The sequence below is a fragment of the Felis catus genome, chromosome D1 (genome assembly GCF_018350175.1).
Source record: "Felis catus isolate Fca126 chromosome D1, F.catus_Fca126_mat1.0, whole genome shotgun sequence".
Lineage (NCBI taxonomy): Eukaryota > Metazoa > Chordata > Mammalia > Carnivora > Felidae > Felis > Felis catus.
The window spans coordinates 94,481,149-94,489,062 of record NC_058377.1 but is presented as its reverse complement, the minus strand read 5'-3'; the positions used below and the strand labels follow the sequence as shown (position 1 = coordinate 94,489,062).

At 38.1% G+C, this 7,914-nt stretch overlaps 1 long non-coding RNA gene across 1 annotated transcript; it reads left to right on the top strand.

The window, feature by feature from the left end:
• Positions 1–429: 429 nt before the first annotated feature.
• On the top strand, positions 430–5,421 carry LOC123380580. Its single transcript, XR_006586551.1, has 3 exons — positions 430–497; positions 3,652–3,714; positions 4,887–5,421. It is a non-coding gene; the product is annotated as an uncharacterized LOC123380580 (long non-coding RNA).
• The last annotated feature ends 2,493 nt before the right edge of the window (positions 5,422–7,914 follow it).

Here is a 7,914-nt window from a genome sequence, read left to right as displayed (position 1 = left end):
TGAACTCTTGCACAACTGAGAGTATCTTTACAAATGAACCTCTGCTCTATACAGAATCTGTACTGAAGCCAGTGTCACTTAGGGGCACCTGGGTGGCTCAAGTCAGGTAAGTGTCCCACTCTTGGTTTCGGCTCAGGTCATGATCTCAGGGCTTCGTGGGTTCGAGCTCCGTGTCAGGTTCTATGTGGAACCGGCTTTGAATTCTCTCTCTCTCCCTCTCTCTCTACCCCTCCCACATCTCGTGCTGGGTCTTTCTCAAATAAATAAATAGATAAATAATCTTTAAAAACAAACAAACAAACAAACAAACAAACAAAACCATGTGCTCATCCCCTGCACGGGAATTTGTCAGCTGTCCCGTGGAGGAGAACTATGTTACCAGCTTGATTTGAGCTTTTGTTAATGAACTTGTCTCTCTTTTATATTTACAGAATGTTTTATTCACTTCTTATGTGACAGCAGACTACTCACTAGGTGGTATGATCCAACTTAATAAGGTGAGTGTGGATGCTTTAACATATTATTAATTTCATATCTCTTAATATAAAATTTTCTAAATCTTACTATAAAACAAAATATAAAGAAGTATATTAGAAAAACAAATGTTAGGACCAGAAAACAAAGGAAATGTAATAAAACAAAAATAAGGCATTCACATCCAGCAAACATCCATAGCCAGATATGAAAAAAGATGAAAAAAAAAACTGCGCTAAAAAGTGGATTCAACTGTTAGGAAGTGAAGGAGGTGAACTTCCTTAAAGTGCAAAATGAGGGAAGGAACTGGAATAGAGGAATTTGCCACTACTTAGGAAAAAGATATAGCAAAAGCAAAAACTGCTCAGTGTGTAGAACATCCAAAAGTTGAAAAGTGACAGAGTCTGAGGAGCATAAGCAGAAATGTTGGTCCTCAGGAAGCCTCTAGCTGTCAAAGCATCAAAAGCATCTTGGGAACCCCTAGGAAACATGTCTTAGGCTTTAGCAATTATATAGAAAGAGGCAAAAACTACTGGCACAGGTATAAAATGCCCACTCACAAGAGAATCAGTTTACCATGAAGGTGCCAGAGATATGGGGACCAAAGAAAAATTGAAAACCAAGAGATTTTTAATATTCTGGGTGAAAATAAATGATAGCTCAATAAGTAGCTGCCACTTCTGCAAATATTAACAGTTAATAAATTACAATTATCTTGAAGGTCATTGTACGTGAAGAGATACTATATATAGCTGCAGTTTTCCCCAGGAAAAATAGGAAAATAAATGGAAATCACCTGCTGATGGAAAAGTCTTTCCAACTGAGAATAAACTCACAGTGGTGGTCTCCAAAGAGACCTACAATGACTGACATTCTGGCAAAGCTACAATGAGGAAGGGTTTCCCTGCCCACCTCCTCTCAGACACCACTGAGTCACTGCAATAGACTTTGGTACATTAAATGTTTGATTTCAGGAATAAAGATCCTGGATACACTATTGTAGGTGCTAGGGATTGACTTTTTCTTTTATTCTGAGAATTAGAGCAGAGTTTTGATTATCTCGTTTGTCCTGGGATGACCTTGGATCCATAAGAGAGTTGGCTTGGAATGAAATTTCTATAATCCCGAAGGATTATGATATTATAGGCTAAATTGTGTTCCCCCCAAATTAACATGTTGACATCTTAACCCCTAGTACCTCAGAATGTATGTGTTTGGAGATAAGGTCTTAAAGATGTGATTAAATTAAAATAAGTCCTTAGGGTAGACCCTAATCCAATATGACTGGTATTTGTATAAGAGGAAATTTGACCCCACAGAGAGACATCAGACATGTGCACACAAGAAGAAGAAAGGCCTCAGAAGAAATCGTATCTACTAACACCTTGATCTTGGACTTCCAGCCACCAGAATTGTGAGAAAATAAATTCTGTTGTTTAAAACATCGAGTCTGGTATTTTGTTATGACAAACCTAGCAAACTGATAGATATACTATTCCCGTGGAAGACAGGGACAGGACTGGTGTTAGCCAATGTTCAACTCTTCCCAGGCATAAGGAAGCCATCTAGCTAAAAGAAAGCAGAATTTAAACACTGGAATTTAATTTCTTTGGGCAACTAAAGAATGCTGAATTAATTTTGAACTTTAACTTATAAAAGCAAGATAATTTCCTTTGGACTTGAATTTACAACAGCAAAGAGACTTAATCTTGAATTTATTTATTCCCAGTAATTTGATTTGGGGAAGGGATTTAGTTTCCACTTTAGGAGAATCTCTGTGTTGTTGGCATTTTATAATAAGAATATCTTCTTTTATCAGTTAATCCTAATTGTATAATCTCTGAAAGACTTTGAGATGGATATGGCTGGACTTAACTGGGGACAGGAAATAAATAGGATATACATTTTCATCTTTGAATATAGTGTTAAATTGTGGGTGATTTTTTTTTAATTTTTTTTCAACGTTTTTTATTTATTTTTGGGACAGAGAGAGACAGAGCATGAATGGGGGAGGGGCAGAGAGAGAGGGAGACACAGAATCGGAAGCAGGCTCCAGGCTCTGAGCCATCAGCCCAGAGCCCGACGCGGGGCTCGAACTCAAAGACCGCGAGATCGTGACCTGGCTGAAGTCCGACGCTTAACCGACTGGGCCACCCAGGCGCCCCATATTGTGGGTGATTTAATTAATATCTGGAATAAGCCATTCTATAGCTTTCTGGAGGCTATAAACTGTACTCTTCCTACCAGTAGTCCCAAAGGATACCTAAAGGGATGGTGATCAGATTGGTATACACACACACACACACACACACACACACACACACACACAAATAAATATTGGAAATATAACATGATGGACCTCTTAAGAATACTTTCAAGGGGCGCCTGGGTGGCTCAGTCGGTTAAGCGGCCGACTTCGGCTCAGGTCATGATTTCACTGTCCGTGAGTTCGAGCCCTGTATTGGGCTCTGTGGTGATAGCTCAGAGCCTGGAGCCTGTTTCAGAATCTGTGTCTCTCTCTCTCTCTCTGACCCTCCCCCGTTCATGCTCTGTGTCTCTCTGTCTCAAAAATAAATAAACGTTAAAAAAAATTTAAAAAAAGAATACTTTCAAATGGTTGGAAGGTCTACTTTAGTAAACCACTTATTTGGGGTGGGGAGCATTGGTAACTTCCAAGTTGTCTACTGAGAATAAATACTTTCTTCTGAGGAGACTAGATGTGGTTAACTGTAGGGTTTTTGATTGGTTAGTGAGCTTGCATCTTTGGGAACTGGGTTGAATTTCTCAGTTTAATAAAAGAGCCTGAAAGCTTTGAATAATGATCCTTCTTTGCCACCTTCTTTTCTTATTCTACATAGCATTTTTCTTTCTCTATAAATAAGTACTAAAAATATTAATGGAGTATAATTTTAAAGGAATACCAGACTACTAGCCTGCCTGGATACCGATATAGACCAAACTTTCCCTGACCCTAAGACTGCATCAAATGAGGAGAGCTGGTAGAGGTCTTCAGATATTAAAAGTCAATTTTTCCCTAAATACAACTCATGCAGACTATTTAGAGATAGGTAGCCAATGTTTACTGAGTTTGAATGCTGAATGTAAGGACTGTTTTGTTTTTTGTTTTTTTTGTTTTTTGTTTTTTGTTTTTGTTTTTTTTTTTTTATTAATTTCCAGATAGGGGATCCAGTGTAACACAGAGCCTAAGTCTCTGAGGGAGGATTATGGAGATGAAATGGGGTAAGTTATTTAAATCCAAGAAACCCAAACCTTATCTGACGTACTAGAAAAGACAAAAGTGCTAATGTTGGGTGATTTCTAGTCTTATCACACAGGTAGGTCCTAGGCTGTATGGAAGCAGTTTGTGTAACAGAAGACCCCATCTAACTCAGGTGGGATTTATGAGGTCCAGCTCCCTTTAGGCCCTATCTGAGAATCTCCACTCAGAATTAATGCACCAAAGTTAAATCTGCACTAGAAAGCCAGGTAAGGCCTCAAGCACCTGATAGGTTGAGGCCCTGCTTGGTTAGTCTCCATATCAACACTGTAAAATGAGCTAATCTAATACCCCATAGTATATAGATGAGAAACATGTTTAAGGAAGCTAACAAACATATGATTCCTATAATTAAGAAAGGTATAGCATGCAAAAGGCAAAGCCTCAAAATGTAAGCGCAACCTTGTCTCATCCTTAAATGCATCACTTAGAAGACACTGCTGAAACTTCTACTAAAATAATTTAGAAAAACGTGTTTGCATTGAGTATTAGCTAATCTGGAAGGATAGTCCCAGAAAGGATTTTTTGTTAGTGTTTATTAAATGAATGAATCATAAACTTCATCATGTTTTAAGAGAGAGGAAGAAGCAGAGAGATAAAGGAAATATCTATAACACTCAAGTGTGGATATAGTTTTATTCTATACTTGGGGAAAAAATGGCATTGATTCATGATCTATCTTGAGAAAGACTTATTCAGTAAAACTTTGAGGGCACAACCTTAAGCTCTTCACTCCAGCAGTATTTATTTAGCAATTCCACTGAGTTTCTCTCTTGCTTTTCCTATGGAAAGCTCAAGGTGCAGTTCAAGGATCCTTTTTCTTTCTCTAAAACAAAAAGTATGTCTCAAACATTATAATGAAGAGGAAAGATCAGGGGAATAGCACACTAAAGAACATAGGAAAATGGCAAAGGGAGGTTAGTAGAGGTCATTTTGATTGAAAACGGTAAATGCCAGTGAGATTATATCTAATCTGTTTCTCTTACATACAATCTAATACTGTGGCCACACATTAATTGAGGATTTTAATTTCAATGTGTACTGTGTCCCTACGCTATCTGACAACTCGCCCTTTTCTCTTTCCTTTTCTCTTTCCTTCCTTCTGTTTCTCTCCCTTAATTTTCTCTCTCTCCAGGGAGAACCGGCGCTACTGTTGGAAGGGTGTGAGATTGCCTTCATGATCTATTTGATTTAATAACTCCAAGGTAACCTCTTAACTTGGTGTCTGGACCTAAAGCCTATAATCCCTTTTCTAGCATTTTAAATGTTCTTCAGTTATTTATTACAGTGTGAGTGAATCTCAGATCCTTTTGTGAGAACAAATTTTAGCAAAGACTAGTCACATGCCGTACATCATATTAAATTCTTGGGCTGCTGTGCACTCTGGGATAGAAGCTGCTAATAGGAATGTTTGTCATCCCCCTATATCAGGACTCAGTTCCTTTCCTGAAATACTGGCTTTGGTATGTCTGGGATGGACTAATTCCACCTTGGCATCTCCTGGGACCTTGCTGTTCAATGTTGATAAAATACCTTTGCATTTTACAAACTTATGTGATAACTTCTGTAGCAAGTATAGAATGACGCAATGACAGCCTAACATAACCTACTGTGACAGAGAATAAAAGGAGAGAGAGAATAAAATCAAGAACAAGAGAATGAGAGAGGAGGGAATGATAAAGAAAGAAAGAAAGAAAGGAAGGAAGGAAGGAAGGAAGGAAGGAAGGAAGGAAGGAAGGAAGGAAGGAAGAGAAAGAAAGAAAGAGAAGAAAAGGAAGAAAGAGAAAGACTTGGAGGAGGGTGCACTTAAGCAGAGTGAATGAAGCAGCGAAATGATCTCGTCTTTTTTCCCAAAGCCTTTTGAATTCACACATTGCAATCTGTGTTCCCTGCTTTGTAAAAATATTCTGAAACACTCTTTCTGCTTATGTATCATTAATAACACTGAATGATCATACATGCTGATCTCAGTTGCATGTAATTCCTTAGAAAGTTCCTTTTGCTTTATTTCTTGTCTGTTTTCTGCCCTAAAGGGAGAATGCAAAAAAATTTGGTGTTTCTCCTTTTTTTCTCTCTGTATTTTATAATGCTGGTTATATTATTGAGACAATAATGGGTTAAAAGCTAGTAAGGTTTGAAAAATGTCAAAATGTCAAAAATATTAAAAAGTAGCCATAAGTGACAGAAAATATTTTTCTGTAACATTGTTACTACTACAAATGACAGAAACTGGGGTACTTTGCATTTAGATATTTTGTTGTCTGGATTCCATTTTTGTGCTATGTTCTACTCAAATATCAACAAACAAATTATTTTTGGAATAAGTGCATTGTGGACAGGGAGAAGGAAAGTATAATGAAAGAGAGACAGAGATAGAAGAGGAAGAGAGAAAAAAAAAGAGGAGGAAAAAAGAAATGCATGAAAAACAAGAACTAAATTTGCATATCTGGTCAGTGATTGTTACTGATGTCACCTATTTGGAAGCAAGCACATTTTCTATTTTTACCAAGGCTAAAGTTCATAAATAATCTTCCTGGGCCTAGTTCTCTCATTTTAAAAAACTACGGATCAGACTGAAATATTATTCAAATGAGCTTTGTGCCAGGTTTCTGCTGTAATGGATTTTGTGTAGCTACTATCCTTGTAGAGCAAGAATTGTTAGTACATAAAATGGTATGGTTGAGCTTGACCATGGGATAAATTAGGACTTATTTAATGTTTCTATGGCTGTTTGAGTGTTGTTGTTATGTGTAAGATGTGCTAAAAGGCTCTAACGAGTCCAGTTTAAATATGTTGCTATTAAAATGTCAGTAGGCAAAATCGTGGAGAGTTACTATTTATCACGTAGCGTTTAGATTTAACTGTGTTGTTTCTCCATATACTTCCTTTAAAAAAAATAGCTGCATTACTTTTCTTTATTCATCTGTCAGTACCACTACTGAGTTGATAAGCAATGTCTATACATGACAATTAGTAAGTCCCCCAGGACATTACTCAAAAGCCATGAAGGATCACTGATGCCTTTGTCATGAGCAAATCATCTTGCAGATGTTCAGCTGGCTTCCGCAACAGTACTTGATGATAGCTTAGAATGGTTGCCATTTTCGTCTTGAGAAATGTGAATCTGGTAGGAAATATTTCCCATAGCTGAGGGAAGCGGACATACAGATTTAGCAACAGTTCTCTGTGGCCCACATAGAAATAATGATGGTGGATCTTAGCAAGTTGCTGGCACATAATAGAGTCTTAGTGAATAATTGTTGACAAGGGAATGAATAACCTCTCCACACCCTCCTTTAATTTTCTTGGAGTATACATAAACTTTAAAAAATAATAACAATACTTCTATGATCTCTTTCCTAAAGACTGGAAAACTGAAATCAGAACCCAGATCAATTCAATTAGGAGTTAGTCTCAGGCTCTACTCAATAGGATATTGCCCTGTCTGGAAATCACTGCTGGAGGAAACAGATGTCTTACTGTATCATTTGATAAAATTCTACTTTTTCGGAAGAAACTGCAGATTCATGAAAAAAGTTGAGCACTTTCGTGGGTTATTCTCCAGTGATGCCATCCATCACTGTGGCTGGAATGGAACTGCTTTGCCAGAGCACATCATTAGCAGCCTCAGCCAGCTCTCCATACCTTACGCCTCCACAGTGCTCAGCTGCTGTTCCCACCTGGCACCAGAAATGCAACTCAAGGAGAGAAACAGCAGAAGGAAATAAAACAAGAACAAGAAATTGGGATTGAAGCCAGTTGAGGTGGAATGAGCACAGGGGCTGGGAGAAATAGAATCTAAACTCTAATTTACCCATTGTCACAACCCCTCTCTGAGAATGTGTTGGCCTCATCTCCTTCATCGTTTTCCTGCCTCTCAAAAGGCTTCTAAGATGGAGGAAAAGAGAGAACAGGAGAGATGATGTGGGTGCTACAGAAATATCAATTAGGCCAACTGTTGACTTGAAAGGAAATCGAATTAGCATGAGGAAGACATTTTGAAGAGGTGAAAGACCATCCTACCCAGGAATAGATCATGACAACAATCCTGCCACTTTCCCCCTTGCGGAGTGAGGGAACCTTTGGATGGGAGATAGAATTTCAGAGTTTAGAAAGGAAGAGGAAATTCAGGAACTTTCTGACTTCAAGCCTTGTTGTCCTGT